An 18,299-nucleotide genomic window follows, 5' to 3' on the forward strand; every position below is an offset into this window, starting at 1 on the left:
TGAACTCTTCATCTCCAAGGGCACCTACTCCCCTTCTCATGTTAACTTCCTATGCAACCCAGGAAAACAATACACATCCTCTTTCCTTCTCATTATCCAGGGACCTATACACTCCTTTCGTGGCAATACTCACATTTCTTCTGAATTTAGTGTATTGTGTTCAGTGCTCATTATAGAAGATGGACACAAAATGCTGGAGTAACTCAGCGGGATAGGCAGCATCTCTGGATAGAAGGAATGGGTAATGTTTCAGGTCGAGACCCTTCTCTGCAGCATTTTGTGTCTAACTGCAGTGTAAAATAAGCAGCATCAGCAGTTCCTTCCTACACATTTCAGTGCTCATTATGTTACATTGAGGAGGTGAAAAGTCGGGTGAGTATTTTGCAGTGCATTTCCATACTTTCTCCAATTACTTTTCATTATAATTTTCCATGCTACAGTTACTCTGATCTTACTCCTTGGGTAAAGGATGAAATACAGACCTGCAGTCATTGAAGGTAGCCTGCTCATAATTAGAATCAAGAGATGTTCAGATTGTTGTGTGGGAACCTCATTTTTTGAAATTATAACTTTATGTAAGTTATGGCAGAGAACGTGAACTCATTACTTGTGATTTCTGCAATCGAAAGAGTATCATATCAATCAATTTTGTTTTAAATCTTAGCCAAGTACATGATAAATACTGGAATTGCTGGAAATCTGAAATATGAACAGAAAATGCTAGAAAATGGGTCAGGCATAATCTGTGAAAGCAGAGTTAATGAATCAGGTTGAAAACCCTTCATCAGAACTGGAACATAAATTGTTTTCTCACATTTCCAGTTCTGCTGAAAGATCTTTGACCTGATTTGTTAACTCTGTTTTGCTTTTCCATCTGACACTGCCTGACCAGCTGAGTGTCTCTAATATTTACTGCTATTCTGTCCACTTGAAACATAGAAACATGGAAACATAGAAAATAAGTGCAGAAGGAGGCCCTTCAAGCCAGCACCGCCATTCATTGTGATCATGGCTGATTGTCCCCAATCAATAACCGTGCCTGCCTTCTCCCCATATCCCTTGATTCCACTAGCCCCTAGAGCTCTATCTAACTCTGTCTTAAATCCATCCAGTGATTTGGCCTCCACTGCCCTCTGTGGCAGGGAATTCCACAAATTCACAACTCTCTGGGTGAAAAAGTTTTGTCTCACCTCAGTCTTCAATGGCCCCTCCTTTATTCTAAGACTGTGGCCCCTGGTTCTGGACTCACCCAACATTGGGAACATTTTTCCTGCATCTAGCTTGTCCAGTCTTTTTATCATTGTATATGTTTCTATAAGATGCCCCCTCATCCTTCTAAACTCCAGTGAATACAAGCCTAGTCTTTCCAATCTTTCCTCATATGACAGTCCCACCATCCCAGGGATCAATCTCATGAACCTAATCTGCACTGCCTCAATCACAAGGATGTCCTTCCTCAAATTAGGAGACCAAAACTGTACACAATACTCCAGATGTGGTCTTACCAGAGCCCTGTACAACTGCAGAAGAACCTCTTTACTCCTATACTGAAATCCTCTTATTATGAGGCCAACATTCCATTAGCTTTCTTCACTGCCTGCTGTACCTGCACACCAACTTTCAGTGACTGGTGTACAAGGATGCCCAGGTCTCACTGTACCTCCCCCTTACCTCACCTAACATATTAAGATAATAATCTGCCCCCTAGTTTTTGCCACCAAAGTGGATAACCTCACATTTATCTATATTATACTGCATCTGCCACACATCTGCCCACTCACTCAACCTGTCCAGGTCACCCTGCAACCTCCTAACATCCTCTTCACAGTTCACACTGCCACTCAGCTTTGTGTCATTCACAAACTTGCTAGTGTTGCTCCTAATTCCCTCTTCCAAATCATTAATATATATGGTACACAGTTGCCGTCCCAACACCGAGCCTTGCGGCACTCCATTCACCACTGCCTGCCATTCTGAAAAGGACCCGTTCCCACTACTCTTTGCTTCCTGTCTGCCAACCAATTTTCAATCCATGTCAACACCCTACCCCCAATACCATGTGCTCTCATTTTAGTCACCAGTCTCCCATGCGAGACCTTATCAAAGGCTTTCTGAAAGTCTAGATACACTACATCCACTAGCTCCCCTTCATCCATTTTACTTGTTACATCCTCAAAAAAAAAGAAACTAGAGACAAAGTTACCAGGTTTTCTGGTCAGCCGCAAGGGGACATTATCACTACTCACAAAGATTAAAGGATGTTTGTTGATAACCGTTGCACTTTTCTGATGTGATCTGCAATTAGATGACAGCCATAGATGTACTGGCATTGCTCGTGGAGGCTGCCACTTCAGCAGAGCTATTCAGCAAATCAGAAAGTTAAAATCACTCATTTTATATAACCTTCTGAATATTTTCTGGGAAGCTAAATAAGGATTGGAAGATGCACACGGGATTAAAGGAGGAGAATTATAACGGAACTGAATCTATAAAATACTCGCCATATCAATAACATTGTTTTCCACGATCAAGAAGCTGTTTTAGCAAGAGTTATTTCTCAGTGGAATAACTCAGTGTTGTTGTTCTTCGTTCAACAAGATATAAAAGTATCGCAAAATTAATGAAGATAGAGAAGGAATGGGCGTCTGAAGAAAGATCTTGACCCGAAACGTCACCCACTCCTCCTCTCCAGAGATGCTGCCTGTCCCACTGAGTACCTTCAGCTTTTTGTGTCTATCTTCGGATTAAACCAGCAACTGCAGTTCCTACCTATACAAAACTAGTGAATGTTCTTTGAGGTAATCAATATGGTCAATGGATGGGGGCCATCGCTAACATGATTTGAAATGTCACTGAAGGATGTGTTTGAGAAGGTCTGATACTGTGAAATTAGATTGCAGGAAGAAAACTTCATTTACAAACTTGATAGAAGGGAAGGAAACAAATTAGGTAATTAATACAGACTCTTGGTAGTTGAAACTATGTCGAAGTATTGCACAGCATTCTTCTCAATAAACACTTCTGTTTTATATATTTTAGCAACGATAAAAATAGATGTGAAGAATCGGTATCGAAATGTGCAGAAGTTATTAAAAGAGGCATTTTGAATAATTCTGAGGACCTAATGAAAATAGTTAAATTGCTAAAATGGGTAAAACAGTGGCAATGAGTAATGTTAAGTAAATTTGTTGTAAATAAAGTTTGGGAAGGAAGTGGGTAATAAAATCAGAAAATGCTGGAAACACAGCAATTAAACAGCATTCATGAAATAGGAAGTGAGTTAACAAAAGATCTCCAACTTAAAATGTTAACTGTTTCTCTAACCTAACTGATCTGTATTTTCTTTCAACATTTCCAAGTTTTTTTGTTTTCTAGGGATGGAGTAATGTGGATCAGCATAGGGAGTTGTGGACTGAAGTTGAGTAGCATCTCAAATCAACAAATTTCTGTTTTTGTTTCAGGAAGAGAATAAATAAATTACAAATGCTAAGATTTGAAAGAAATTGGGCATACAATTATAACTGAGCAAATAATTAAGGGCAGCACAGTGGTGGAGTTGGTAGAGCTGCCAGAGACACAGGTTCAATCATGACCTTGGGTGCTGTCTGTGTGGAGTTTACACATTCTCTCTGTGACTGCGTGGGTTTCCTCTGGGTTCTTCAGTTTCTTCCCATATCCTAGAGACGTGCACACTTGGAGGTTAATTAGAAGCTGTAACTTGCCTCCAGTGAGCAAGGAGTGGATGAGAAAGTGGGATAACCTACAACCCTAGTGTGTGGTGATCGGCAAGGACTCATTGGGCTGAAGATTCTATTTCTATGCTGTATCTCCCCTCTAAATTAAATCTAAACATAGATTTATTAGGAGACTGCCAAACATAATAGAAGAGAGTTAAATGATAATTGAAAAACCAAGGCTATTTTCATTAGGATAGGCAAAGCGTTTAAGCGATTTGATAGGTAATATTAAAATTATTTAATCATGAGGCACAGAAGAGTAAGAGACTTGTTCAAATAAGTGAAGTGTAAACTTTGTGGTTTCCATAATGGGTGTGTTAATTTGTAGCATCAATCATTGTACACACAGGGATTGATTGCAAGATGAAAACCTACCTTAGACTTTCTCCATTTGTCGAGAACAAAGGGATGAGTATCCAATATTAACTATGAAATTTAGCACAGTTAGCAGAGAATTAACTAGTAAGGTTTTGCAGTGCGCTGTTGGAAATACTGATTGAAGCATTTAGCGTATCAACTATTAAAATGGTGGGGACAGGATACGCAAATATAGAGGAGACAAGGCATGTGAGGGAATTAATGTGGAGGCATGCGGATGGTAAATATCAATTAATTGTGTTACTATATTGTGAATTCTATGTCATTTAGTAAGGAAATAATCTAAAGTGAAAGAGTCAACTCCCGTACAGCTTTATTTTTGGCACAGATGTTTGCCATAGTTAAATTGCAGTACATAATTATGACTACATTCTTCTTAGAACTCAATGTTTTTCAATGTGTGAAATGAACTGCTTGCAACCACAGTCACTCTGTACAAGGCTTGAGTAATCACATGTGGGCAGTATCCCATAAATTGAAAACAGTCCATTTCTTCAAAAGAAACTGGATATAATATTGCATCTTCCTCATCTTATTAAGAATTCTACATTAAATTCATGACATTAAAAACAAAATGTATCCTTTTCAGTTGATCATAAATGCAGAGATTATGCACTCAACTACTCTTTAAAATTGAAGCCTTTTAACCTTGGATGTGATTACTCCAGTAGATGGAAATAAACAACGGGTTCATGGTTCATATTGGACAACGTTTCACAGATCATTTTCAAAAAAATGGCTCTTTCTCTGGTTATAAATCTTACTTTTGTTATTGCTTTAGGAAAGGTACAGAACCTCTAGTGTCACCAATAGATTTACTCATGGAAACATAATATATAGACACTTTTATGAGAAGTCAGAAACTAGAATAAAATTTAGGTACCCGGTTTACAAAATTCTCAAATTTACTTAATAAATGTTAATGGAGTTACAATTGCACTTTTATATAAACGAATCGTGATTAGAAATGGCAGTGGACTTCCCATCAACACTGTCAAGTTGGAAATTATGTATAATCATATTAAAATGCAATCGGTACCATTGAATGGCTTTACTGCCACCTAGCAGGAATCACTTGTAATGCAGCTGCAAACGCATCATTGCAAAAGCTTGACATATGGACACCCAGTCATACATATGAACGAGCTCCCATATTATTAAATTCAGGGGTCCAACGTATGTGCATATAACACATGGCAGAGCTAGTTCCCTCTCTCTCTTCACTTTTAATAATTGTTCTTTCTTATTGATTTTTAATGCTTTTAAAGCCATTCATTACAATACTGTGGAATAACGATGACCAAATTGAGTGATTTTATACGTGTATTTTCTGACATGGACAAAATTAATTTTTGGACATTTGTAAAAGCAGAACCCATTCGTTACCCAGGAGCAGTCTGTATTATCTCCATCTTATTATCCTAAAAAGTGATAAACTATAAACAGTTCAAGTTTTGAATTGCTCAGTGGATGCCCAGGATATTTAAAAAGGCCAGTTAAGGATCAATAACACTAAATGCCCTTTGTATAGGTCTGACAGTAACAGGATAGCAGGCTGCAAACGTGATTAATTAACAACTTTTTGTTTATGTTTAAAAGGATGAAGAAGGGTCTCGACCCGAAACGTCGCCTATTCCTTCGCTCCATAGATGCTGCCTCAGTCGCTGAGTTTCTCCAGCTTTCTTGTCTACCTTCAACTTTATGTTTATAAAAATTTATGAGTTTAATGGCTATGTATGGATCTCTAAGCATTTCATTTCCAGGGTTCTTACGTATAGAATCCAAATGACACAATCAATTGCATTGTGTCATTAGTAATGACTGCATTTTTTAAGGGAAAAGGAGCAACCAAAGGTGTTTAAACAGAAAGTATAGCCGTGCCATGGGTGTATCATCCTCAATGGGCTCTAAAAGGCACACTGCCCCTGAGCTGTACATTTACTATTGGCATTCCTTGACTATTAAGAAGCTTTGTTCCCCGTTTGCAACCAGTGTAAGTGACATGATTGCTAAAATATAATTTAGTTGATGCCTCCTTCATCACAGCTTTCACTTATACTCCAGGTTAATGCAAAGGTCTGTCACTGGGCCGTTAATGCTTCCGCATCAAAACGCAGCCATGTTCATTGTCTGATTTTGATCAACCAGACTATCTCATCCTCATCAGCTACAGCTTCCTTTTTTTTAATCTCACCCAGATTTTTCTAATTTAGTTCATTATAGAACAGATCAAGCTTAATGGAATTAGTTGATTGGCCTCAGGTAGGCCGACACTAACCAACTCAGAACTTTTAGAAACAAGAAAACCTATACATTGGCCAACTCGGTTATTTTCCCAAGTGGGGAACATCATGGCTGCTCTGCCCAAATGAATGCAGAATATAAAGCACTGATCCTTTAATACACTGTAGCCCAACTTTAAACAGTGGGCATAATGTCCATTTATCTAATGCAATGCAATACCAGACATTGACGAGAAGACATAAATGAAAAGGGTGGAAGTAAGACATCAATGGTTGAAGGAGAGGGGGAAAAGGTAAAGTGGTTACATGGATATGGAGGAGAGGAGAGAGAGTGCACAGGTGATAAAAAGAGAGAAAGAATATTTAATCCTGTTTGTATGCATGTTAGATTTTCTGAAATGCTCACGTTCTGGAATTCACTAATTAACCACAGCCTATATACACCAAACATCCCAAATTGCCTTGGAATGCTTAAAGAAATTGAATATTTGTCTGAAGACACAAGGAACTGTAATGTAGGTGTACAAAAAATACAACATGAATTGCCGGAGTAACTCAGTGGGTCAGGCAGCATCTCTAGAGAACATGGATAAGGTAATATTTTGGGTCTGGGCCCTTCTTCTTGACCCAGGGAAGATGGGTTCCGATCTGAAACGTCACTATCCATGTTCTCTAAAGATGCTCCCTGACCTGCTTAGTTGCTCCACGCATTGTGTCTGTTTTTGAATATTAGTCTGTTAAACTCCCATTGGGAAAAAACGTATTCTGGAAGGTTGCGTGTATGTCTTCAAATTGTTTTTCTGGCAAGTTATCACACGGTTTCATATATTGCATTTTATGCCCACACGAGTGAAAATGAGGAAGTAAGGAGGAAATAAATGCAAACCAATGCATGAAATAACACACAAACCTGGGCAGTCTGCAATCTCCCCATTCCTAATTCCCTGAAATTGTAGCAACATCCCTGCCAAGTACAATGTGTTTCCCCAAGATGTAAAAAATAAGGACACCACACATTTGAAATAGATAATCAAAAATAAAACAGTTAAAATTACTGTGCAGAACAAAAATGTATATTTCTCCATATGGATTTTTTTTGTAAAATGGTTTAGAACATCAAGAAAGATAATAAAATTAGTCAAAAATTCAACACTTAAAGCATTAAAACTGGTAAGCAAGAGAACACTGCAATAATTGTGTTTGTTTTTTTAAGGAATGCTGCACTAGGGATAACTTTGACAACAGTTCAATAGACTGGCTGTGCTTTCTTTGGAAGAGAGGAAGTTGCTGTGATGTTTAATTGAGGTGTAGAAAAAATTCTAAGGCCTGGATAGAGTAGATAAAATGCTTGGTAAAAATTCCAGGGTGTGACTTGAAGCACCACAGGATAGCTTTCTCAATATTTATCCTTCTACTAACATCACCGAAAAATAAACAGATGTTTGGTCTTGTACCTCATTACTGTTAATGGGACCTTGTTCTGTGCAAATTGTCTGCTGCCATTTTCTACATAGTCGTCACATCAAAAATACTTAATTAGTGTAAAGCACTTTGGAAAATCCACAGGTGCCATTTTGCCAGAGGGTAAGTTCATATACTTGCACTGCTGTAGAGAATGGAAATGTTGAATCCAAGGCTGTACATTGTTGAGGGTGATGGACATAGACCAGGTATTAGGTAAAAGGGGCAGCCTCTAAGGAAATACGTACACAGTGATTGAGCATGGAAAACCCCTTTTTCAACTTGAGTTAAGACCTATTGCAGTACGCCTATTGTTCCATCGCTTGCCCTCGTTGCAGCCAGTCAGATCATCTGTCCCTGCCAGTTTGCAGATAGAGATTAACACTCAAGGCACCAACAAAGACAATAATAAAACAGCGGTCTAAGAGAACTGAGGGTCAACTTTAGGACTGCCTTGAGTCAGTGGACTGGAACAAATTCAAACCACTTCATCTAGCCTGAATGTACCTCAGTTGCCACAGGCTTAATCAAGAAATGTGCAATACACTGCATTCGTACAAAGACATTTATGAAACTTTGGATGAACTGGAAGATTCAGTCTCTGCTAGGGTCCAGATCTGAGGCTTTCAAGAAGAATTACCCTGCATTGTACAAGAAGACCAAATGTGATCAGTGCAAGAATATCAGGGATGTCGAGAATTCCAAAACAGATTCAAAACTCCCGGAGGGAGTCATTATTTTATTTTCCGGCTACGTGACACATGTCTATTATTTGTGTGCGCCCGCACCTTTGGTGCACAAAAAAACACTAGTTATATTGATTTTTTATCATTAAAATGTATAGTTTACGCTATGAGTTTTATGCAATAAGTGATTTCGCTGGACTGTGTATATAAAATATCTGAATATCATCTGAATCTGAAATATGATAAATATACAGTCAAAAAATGGGAGCAGATTATACGGTATCAATGCTTTTCAATTCTCAAAGGGTCAACTCCATATAGACCAAAGTGAGACCCACCATAGTTGTATGATATTGCTAAGAGCATTTCAAGCTGATTTTGGTTGGATTTATCAGAATATCATAGTATAGTTATTCTATACTTAGTAGAATATTAAGAGTACTGAGGTGCATCTCCCAGAGAGAACATCGGCCCATTGGTGAGGCCCATGTCTATTGTCTGCCTCTACCATAACCACCAATTCCACAAGTCCCCTTAAGAGTGACACTTAACCAGCTAGGGTAACCGATATCAGCCTGTATCTGCCTCTTAGACCCTGTCTTTCTCATGCTTAGTTTATCTTAGTTAATCATTACCTAACTTTATGTATTACTACTGGGCAGTGCATATTAAGAACATAATGTACTGGCTGGATAGTTCCACTCAGCAGTTGGAGTGGATAAGAATGGAGAAAGAGGAGTGCTATCCGCACGATATAGGAACGATCCTGCTCTCACCGATAAAATTGAATAGTATAATATACAAGAAGAACCCAATTATTCACAATATAATAGGAATTTGGAAACAAATAAAAGTATCCTTGAAATTAAATAATTTATCAGTACTAACCCCACTATTGAACAACCCCGCATTCAAACCTTCTCTCATCGACAACACATATCAACAATGGGATAGACTGGGGATTAGGAAAGTAGGGGATATGTATGAATTGGGTAAACTGTTATCATTTCAACAATTAAAATTAAAATTTAAATTGAAGGATAATCAATATTTTAAATATATACAGGTATGTGACTTTATGAAGAAATATATACATAGATTTCAAACTATATTTTTAGACCCTTTAGAAGAAGCAATGAATATTAAGGCTGATTCACAAAAATTAATTTCATACTTTTATAATAATATATTAGATAGAGAATCACCCTCAACAGAAGCACTAAGAGAAGATTGGGAACATGAGCTAATGATAAAGATCTCGAAGGATAGATGGGAAAAAGTATTTGATGAATACACATAACTGTTCTATTAATACAAGACATAATTTAATTCAATTCAAATTATTACATAGACTATATTATTCAAAAACGAGGTTGAATAAATTTTATCCAAACGTCTCTCCCAGATGCGATAAATGTTTGTTTCAAAACGCTAATTTAACACATTCATTTGTAGGATGTACAAAGTTGAATAAATTTTGGAGTGATATATTTGATATATTTACAAAGCTCTTCAAGTCAAGAATAGAACCCAAAATGGAATGGATTATATTTGGAATAATAGGAGAAGATACCAATTTAAATAAAGACCAAAATGTTTTTTTTAATTATGGGTTAATAATTGGAAAGAAATTGATACTTAAATTTTGGAAAAATACAACCATACCAACTGTTAAAATGTGGATTAGGAATATGATGGACATAGCACGCCTTGAAGAAATGAGACTCCGACTAATAGATAAATATGACCAATTCTTAAGGAGTTGGTCTCCTTTCATCGACTTTTTGGAATCATGTGATGCAGCGGTACCATAAGGATTGCTGATTTCAGTTCATGACGTGGATAGATCTACATCTCCGAATATAGATTTGAAAAATTCTCTTTTAAGGGGCCTTTTCTTCTATCTCTACTTTCCACCTTTTCTTTTTTATTTTATTTATTTATTTTTATTTTTTATATCCACACTTCACATTTTTCTACTCTCTACCATCTATTTTTCCACTCTTTCCCCTTTCTATTGTTTTCTTTTTCTTGTCTTGCCTACTCATAACATAAAACTAGAGGTTGTACATAGAATGGATTACGGTATGACATAGTTGGCACCTAAAATTAGGTGCCACTGTATTGTTTTGTATTGTATTAACTTCTAATAAAATAAAAAAAATAAAATAAAAAATAAATAAAAAAAAAATAAAAAAATTAAAAAAAACAAAAACTTTAGGACTGCCTTGAGTCAGTGGACTGGAACAAATTCAAACCACTTCATCTAGCCTGAATGTACCTCAGTTGCCACAGGCTTAATCAAGAAATGTGCAATACACTGCATTCGTACAAAGACATTTATGAAACTTTGGATGAACTGGAAGATTCAGTCTCTGCTAGGGTCCAGATCTGAGGCTTTCAAGAAGAATTACCCTGCATTGTACAAGAAGACCAAATGTGATCAGTGCAAGAATATCAGGGATGTCGAGAATTCCAAAACAGATTCAAAACTCCCGGAGGGAGTCATTATTTTATTTTCCGGCTACGTGACACATGTCTATTATTTGTGTGCGCCCGCACCTTTGGTGCACAAAAAAACACTAGTTATATTGATTTTTTATCATTAAAATGTATAGTTTACGCTATGAGTTTTATGCAATAAGTGATTTCGCTGGACTGTGTATATAAAATATCTGAATATCATCTGAATCTGAAATATGATAAATATACAGTCAAAAAATGGGAGCAGATTATACGGTATCAATGCTTTTCAATTCTCAAAGGGTCAACTCCATATAGACCAAAGTGAGACCCACCATAGTTGTATGATATTGCTAAGAGCATTTCAAGCTGATTTTGGTTGGATTTATCAGAATATCATAGTATAGTTATTCTATACTTAGTAGAATATTAAGAGTACTGAGGTGCATCTCCCAGAGAGAACATCGGCCCATTGGTGAGGCCCATGTCTATTGTCTGCCTCTACCATAACCACCAATTCCACAAGTCCCCTTAAGAGTGACACTTAACCAGCTAGGGTAACCGATATCAGCCTGTATCTGCCTCTTAGACCCTGTCTTTCTCATGCTTAGTTTAGTTTAGAGATACAGCATGGAAACAGGCCCTTCGGCCCACCGAGTCTGCGCCAACCAGCAATCCTCGCACACTAACACTATCCTCCACTCACTAGAGGCAATATTTTACATTTATGCCAAACCAATTAAGCCACAAACCTGTACATCTTTGGAGTGTGGATGGAAACTGAACATCTCGGAGAAAACCCACAGAGTCACGGGGAGAACAGACAGCACCCATAGTCAAGATTGAGCCCGGGTCTCTGGCGCTGTAAGGCAGCGCCTCTACCGCTTCCCCAATATGCCGCCCTTGTTGTACCTGGGTATTCATAGGATGAACAATGCTTGTGGCCAAGGATGTAGTGAGGGCCCAGTTAGAGTAGATTTGGTACAGAAATTTAGTGCAGCACGGATAAATCATTACTTGTGCCATGCAGCTGGGGATGCAACTACATGACAGACAGCTTTTAGTTGCTAACAAACTATCCATTCAAGGAATGGAAATGCTTCCATGCACAAACATGCTAGATTGGTGATAGAAAGCCTACAAGATAATGTGGTTGTAGTGCCTGCTGCTGCAGACTTTAGAGAACCCTGTAATGTATGTAAAGGAATGCATTCTTTTGTTGTGCTTTGCTTAAAAACCATATGGGGAATCGAAAGTGTCCCTTATGGTGAGCAAAGTCTCACTATCCTCCCTGATACTAATATACTTAACCACCTGAAAGATTTTTAGATGTTGTTGGCTGAAACAACGAAGTATAAAAATTGAGGTCACAATGAACTTAACAATTGCAAGCAACCATCCAGTTCATACCTTGGTTTTGGGCACCAGTAGAAGTTGCCGAAGATGATATAGTTCAATGCTAGCTTCCTTTTTAAATCACAGGCGCTTTACACACCTCAACGAAGCTGATATATGAGAAGTGCTTCCTCTGGGTCCAGCCTGCTGCACAGTGGTCTCCTCCTGTCCCCAGCTGCTTCTGTTCTCCACTGCTGGTGTAATGTGTTTGTCTATATGTACAAAATAAATTACAAAATATGGGAACAATTTTTCCACTTCCTCCGGCCTCATTTACAATATTAGTAACCTTTTATTACCTTACAAAAGGCTTTTCATTAGTGGGCTCATTAATCATCTATAGCTCCATCATCCATGCATCGATATAGAATTTAATTGGCCTTGTAACAACTGTGACCTCTGCTCGGCACCTTGCACTTTTCAGAGCTACTTGTGCACAAATTATTACAAATCCTAGTCCTCCTTTGGCAGTATTATTCATACTAATATGTTTTAATGGTAAACATATACCAGATCTGCTCTGGGTAAAATTAATTCACTTTGCCTCATTTCAACCAAACGGTGACTTTCCTAGCGAAACCAGATTATTTTAGCTCCTCATAGCAATACATTTTTCAATTGCATGGGTTTGTGTGGTAATAGGAAATACTTATCTCTGAGGCTATATTTATCCTACCGTTAGCTATTAGTTCAAAGGTTGGAATTCTTTGCCCGGCTCCCTCAGTGTCTCCTCCCCTGATTTACATAACATTGTAGTTTGTTTCCATTCAATACTTAACTTCTCCATGAAAATCCAACCTTCACATGAGAATCTATCCCAACACAACTTCTGACCATACACAATCCATCCTTGATGATCACTGATGTAGGCAATTTACTTTCTTTTGTGTCCCTTTCCTGTCCCCTGGGTCGGCACCAACAAGGCGGCCAGAGAGGTCGGTGCGGCGGTCGATGATGGCACTGACCGACGGACAAGGACAGACCATGTGGAAGTGAGGACGTCGCTGCCGGGGGAAGGAACAAAGGATGATCCGGTGTGGGGGGACCACTGTGAGGGAGGGGGAAGGGGAGGGGGAGGGGGGAGAACAAAGGGGGACATGGCACGGGAGTACTTTGTAACTTGTAAGTGCCCTCTGTGTGGTGACTATTTGCATACCCAAGCAAAGAATTTCACTGTGGCGTGTCACATGTGACAATAAAGTATTTATTCATAAAGCGTTCATTCATTCATTCATTCATTCATTCATTCATTCATTCATTCATTCATTCATTCATTCATTCATTCATTCATACATTCACTCATTCATTCTGAACTTGCCAGCTTCACACCTTCCACTGTGACCAGTGATTCTTCAGCTCATTGTCATCGGATGTTTTAACCTCACATAATTCACCAAACCCCGGTCCGCTGTCCAGACTTCACCATACTGCAGCAGCAGAACTGATTATATCAAACACATTGGCATATTTTGTGACTGCAACTATAAGAAAGATAGCAATTCTTGTTCTCCAAAATCTTTCATCTATTCAAAATGCCCAACAGAATTTACCTGCCATCTCTCAACTCTATGGTACCTTGTTAAGTTCTCTCTGTTACCACCCGACCCAACCAAGACAGTATTGTCTTGACCTACCTGATCTCCCAGTTGGCGTACACTTTAATTTGCTATCCCATTCCTACACAGACCTTTCTGTCCTAGGTCTCCTCCATTGTCAGAGTGAGGCTAAATGCAAATTGGAGGAACAGCATCTCATATTTCGCTTTGGCAGCTTACAGCCAGGTGATATGAATATCGTTTTCTCTCACTTCAGGTAGCCTCAGCATTCCCTCTCTCTCTCTATCCCTCCCCCACCCAAGTCGCACTAGCTTCTCATTTTCACCCTACAAACAGCTAACAATGGCCTGTTTCCTTTATCATCGTTACTTTTTTGCATATCTTTCATTCATTGTTCTTTATCTCTGCACATCATTGTCTGTACCTCTCGTTTCCCTTATCCCTAACCAGTCTGAAGAAGGGACTCAACCCAAAACGTCACCCATCCCTTCTCGCCAGAGATGCCGCCTGTCCCACTGAGTTACTCCAGCTTTTTATGTCTATCTTCGGTTTAAACCAGCATCTGCAGATCTAAAAATAGCGGAGTCAAGGGATATGGGGAGAAGGCAGGAACTGGGTACTGATTGGGGATGATCAGCCATGATCACATTGAATGGTGGTGCTGGCTCGAAGGGCCGAACGGCCTACTCCTGCACCTATTGTCTATTGTCCATTGTCTTCCGATACAAGCCAGTATTGTTTCCTGCAGTGGTTTGGGACCACTTACAATACAATACCGTTTATTTGTCATTTGAACCTCACATGAAGTTCAAACGAAATTTGGTTTCTGCAGCCATACAAGAAAAGAACCAAGACACACACCAACACAATTTACACAAACATCCATCACAGTGAATCTCCTCCTCACTGTGATGGAAGGCAAAGTCTTGTCTCTCCCCTGCTCTCCATTCCTCTCCCGAAGTCAAAGTCAAAGCCTCCAGCGGGCGCTAGCAAGTCCACAGCCATTTAAAGCCGCGTCGGGCGATGTAAGGCCCTGCCCCGGGTCTTGATATTGGAGGCCCCGGCAGGCGCTAGCAAGTCCGCGGCCATTTAAAGCCGCGCCGGGCGATGTAAGGCCCCGCTCCAGGTCACTCTCAACCCCGCAATTCAAGCGGGAGAAGTCGCCGTTGCCGGTGCCCCGCAAAGCAGTCTCCCACCGGGGACCCGCGAGCTCCCGGTGTCATCATCCACCGGAGTCGGGTCGCAGCAGCGCCCCACCGCAGCTCTCCACGCTCCGAAGATGGCCAGCTCTACGATGGTAGGTCCGCAGCTCCGCAGGCTCCGTGACTTTAGCTGTCGTTCCGGTTGGAGGCCGTTCCACGGTGCTAGGCCCCAACGGCAACGGAGACCCGACAGGGAAAAGGTCGGGTCCCCGTGCAAGGAAAAGATTTAAAAGTTTCCCCCACCCACCCCCCGCCCCCCACAAATACACAGTCAAAAACCCACCACAAACTTTACACTCTACAGGACTTTATTACTTAATGTCCCTTGGCTATGTTTTATATGTTGCAAATGAACAGTTTCCATTCCTTTCATCGTGAATGTCATATTTTTACCTCTCATTGTCCAAAAATATGCAATATATTGAAAAGACATAATATGTATTTCGACAAAAAGGCCCATCACCACCTCTCGGGAACAACTGGGGATGGCCTGTAACTCCCAGTCTGGACAATAATAGCTGCATCCCAGGAATACTTTAAACAATTGTTATATTGAAATTATACCATATTGTCTATGTTAAAATATTGGGCAATTGGCACAAGACACACTCTACATTCTGACTATTGTTCCTATACAATATAGATGATTGAATGCTTTCAGGAGGTAACAAGGAAAATCAGTAAAGGTAGCATCTTTGATGCTGTCAGCAAGGTTTTGCAGAAATGCTTTCGATAAGTCTTTTATGCCACGGTATCAATAAGGTGAAAGGTTATCCAGTCCAAGGGAAAAGAGCACTTGATTCATGGATGATACAGTAGCAAGAAGGGTAATAATCAACTGTTACTTTTTGATGGGTGGCTATTTCCAATGTTCAACAGGACTCAGTTCTCAAATCCCGTGCTTTTCATAATATCTACCAATGATTTAACATAAATATAGATACTGAAATTAGAAGATTGAACACGATGCAAACATTGTCCATGAGTCATAAAGCAGAAGACTGCAGGAAACCAACAATCGCCTTGCTGACTGGGTAGAAAGGTGATGAATGAGATTCAGTCCTGGGAGGAGCGAGGGAATACAAAAATGCGGCAAGGAAATATACAATAAAGAATAGGATACTGAGGCGGATAGAGAAATAGAGGGGCCCTGGCTCCCTGAATGGAGCAAGCAAATTAAAGAAAGATGAATAAAAAGCCATGTGGCACACTTTTATTTGTGGAGGTATAGAATATCAAAGCATTGGATTGTTAGAACTATACACATTTTGAGCTAATCCAAAGATTCTGTGAATGGCCCTAGTCACCACATCACAAACAAATGTGGCTGCACAAAAGGAGGTGCAGAAATGACAGGGACAATAGCACACCTGCAAGAGTTGCTGCACCACAGCTCCATGTACGGTTCAATCCTAACGTCAGGTGCTGTGTGGAGATTGCATGTTTTCCCTGTGACCAGGTGTTTTTTCTTTGGGTGCTCTGGCTTCCTCCAACAGCCCACAGACGTGCAGGTTAGTCGATAAATTTGCCAAGCTAAATTACACCAATGTGTAGGCAAGAATCACTGGGCTGGTTGATGGAAATGTGGAGATAGAAAACTATTGAAAAGTGCGGTGTGTATGTAAGAGAGTATCTGAGGTCATATAATTGGTTAGGAACCATAGATGGCCATCAGGTAATAAAAGATGAACTCATAAATAAAACAGGTTAAACTATAAAAGTTTTAGTATGATGGAAGAGGAGCTGCAATTACTAATTCAGTGAGTTGAAGAGTAATGGAATTGAGGCTGCAAATTACCAAAAGGAAATGACACGAAAAGTGTGTTCTCACATTATTGCACAGTTCTCCCGCATTGCTGCAGTGTGTTTTCTTATAACAAAGCACATAGAGAAACCTTACACATTCTTACCGCAAAGTCAAGTACATTCATCATTTAGCCAGCTCGATGCAGTTTTATTATACAAGGACTTATTCTTTAGTCAGTCATGTAGCACCTTCTACTGGATATTAGGTGGTACTCTAATGATTTATTGTATCCAACATGCTGGATTTTGCTCAATTCATTATATTGAATGTATTTCTAAATCCAGCCTAGATACTTCATATACGCCTAACTTCTCTCAGACATTATAGCAATCCTAATCCATAGACACCAATCGTACTAATGCTGTGGCAATCGTGTAACTTTGCACCACTCATTTCTACTTTTGGTTATTATAAAATGCAATGCTGCAAAAAACGTGGGTTATATTAATCCACAATGATTTGCTTTAATTAGGCTGATGCTTAGGATCAGCAGGTTGCTATATTTGAAAATATTGAATATAACATGTTTTCTTGACCCCATTGACAAAATTCAGAGGTAGCTTAATGTGGTAGATGCTATGAGGTTCGTTTCCCTAGTCATGGTATAAGGGATTAGACATTGAGGATTAAAATTATGACATTTCTAACACTTCAAAGGATTGTAATTCTCGATCCAAAAGGGCTGTAGACCCCCTTGTTCAAAATACCCCCAAAAAGTAAAGAATACAGGAAACAGAAAGCAAGGTGGATTTGAGATAGAAGATCAGCCACAAACTTGACAGGACGAGGGTATATGAGGTATTCCTGGTTGTATATGTTAATGTTTACAATTTTCCAAAAGAAAATATTTGAAAATGCTATGGGAATCACTTTATTTTGATCTATTGCATCCCTTATGTTAGCCTAAACTTACTCTGGACTTTAGTGGGAAACCAAAATTGTTCAGTTGAGTGTTTTAGATCTGGAAAATAGACAATTACATAATTAGTTAAGAACACAATCCATTCAACATACAAAATATGTTTCAAAACGAAATAACACAAGCTATTCTATGCCAGCAAGTTTAACAGAGAAAGTTTAAGGAAAAGAAACATAATTTGTCGTGAAGTGGAAATAAAAGCAGGTGATGTGTAGAAAGGAACTGCAGATGCTGGTTTAAACAGAAAAAGCTGCAGGTGATTGTGGGTCATTCTGAATTAGTAAAGAGAATGAGAATTTTTGAGAGTGTACTGGAATAGCATTGGGAGCCCTTTGAAGAATCCCCTTGAGAATGACGCATTTCAAGACCTTATGCAGAGCAATCTTTAAAATAGCCAATCTTGTGTTTTTAAGGGAAAAGAAGCACGGAGTCTCTGCAACTTGTGAACCTTC

The 18,299-nt window shown here is 39.2% G+C and overlaps 1 protein-coding gene across 5 annotated transcripts in view; it reads right to left on the bottom strand.

Moving 5' to 3' along the window:
* LOC116984134 (small integral membrane protein 29-like) overlaps positions 1-18,299 on the bottom strand; it is a 119,025-nt gene that overhangs the window by 58,390 nt on the left and 42,336 nt on the right. Inside the window, exons 2-3 of one of the 5 annotated variants that reach the window (XM_033038241.1) lie at positions 17,842-17,889; positions 12,379-12,575 (exon numbers count right to left, since the gene is read on the bottom strand). The exons of 2 other annotated variants lie outside the window; for them this stretch is intronic. The gene's annotated coding sequence lies outside the window, so the exon portion shown is untranslated. The remainder of the gene's footprint in view (positions 1-12,378; positions 12,576-17,841; positions 17,890-18,299) is intronic. 2 more of the 5 variants (XM_033038243.1, XM_033038240.1) reach the window with 2 other exon arrangements.

The sequence above is a fragment of the Amblyraja radiata genome, chromosome 19, assembly GCF_010909765.2.
Source record: "Amblyraja radiata isolate CabotCenter1 chromosome 19, sAmbRad1.1.pri, whole genome shotgun sequence".
Lineage (NCBI taxonomy): Eukaryota > Metazoa > Chordata > Chondrichthyes > Rajiformes > Rajidae > Amblyraja > Amblyraja radiata.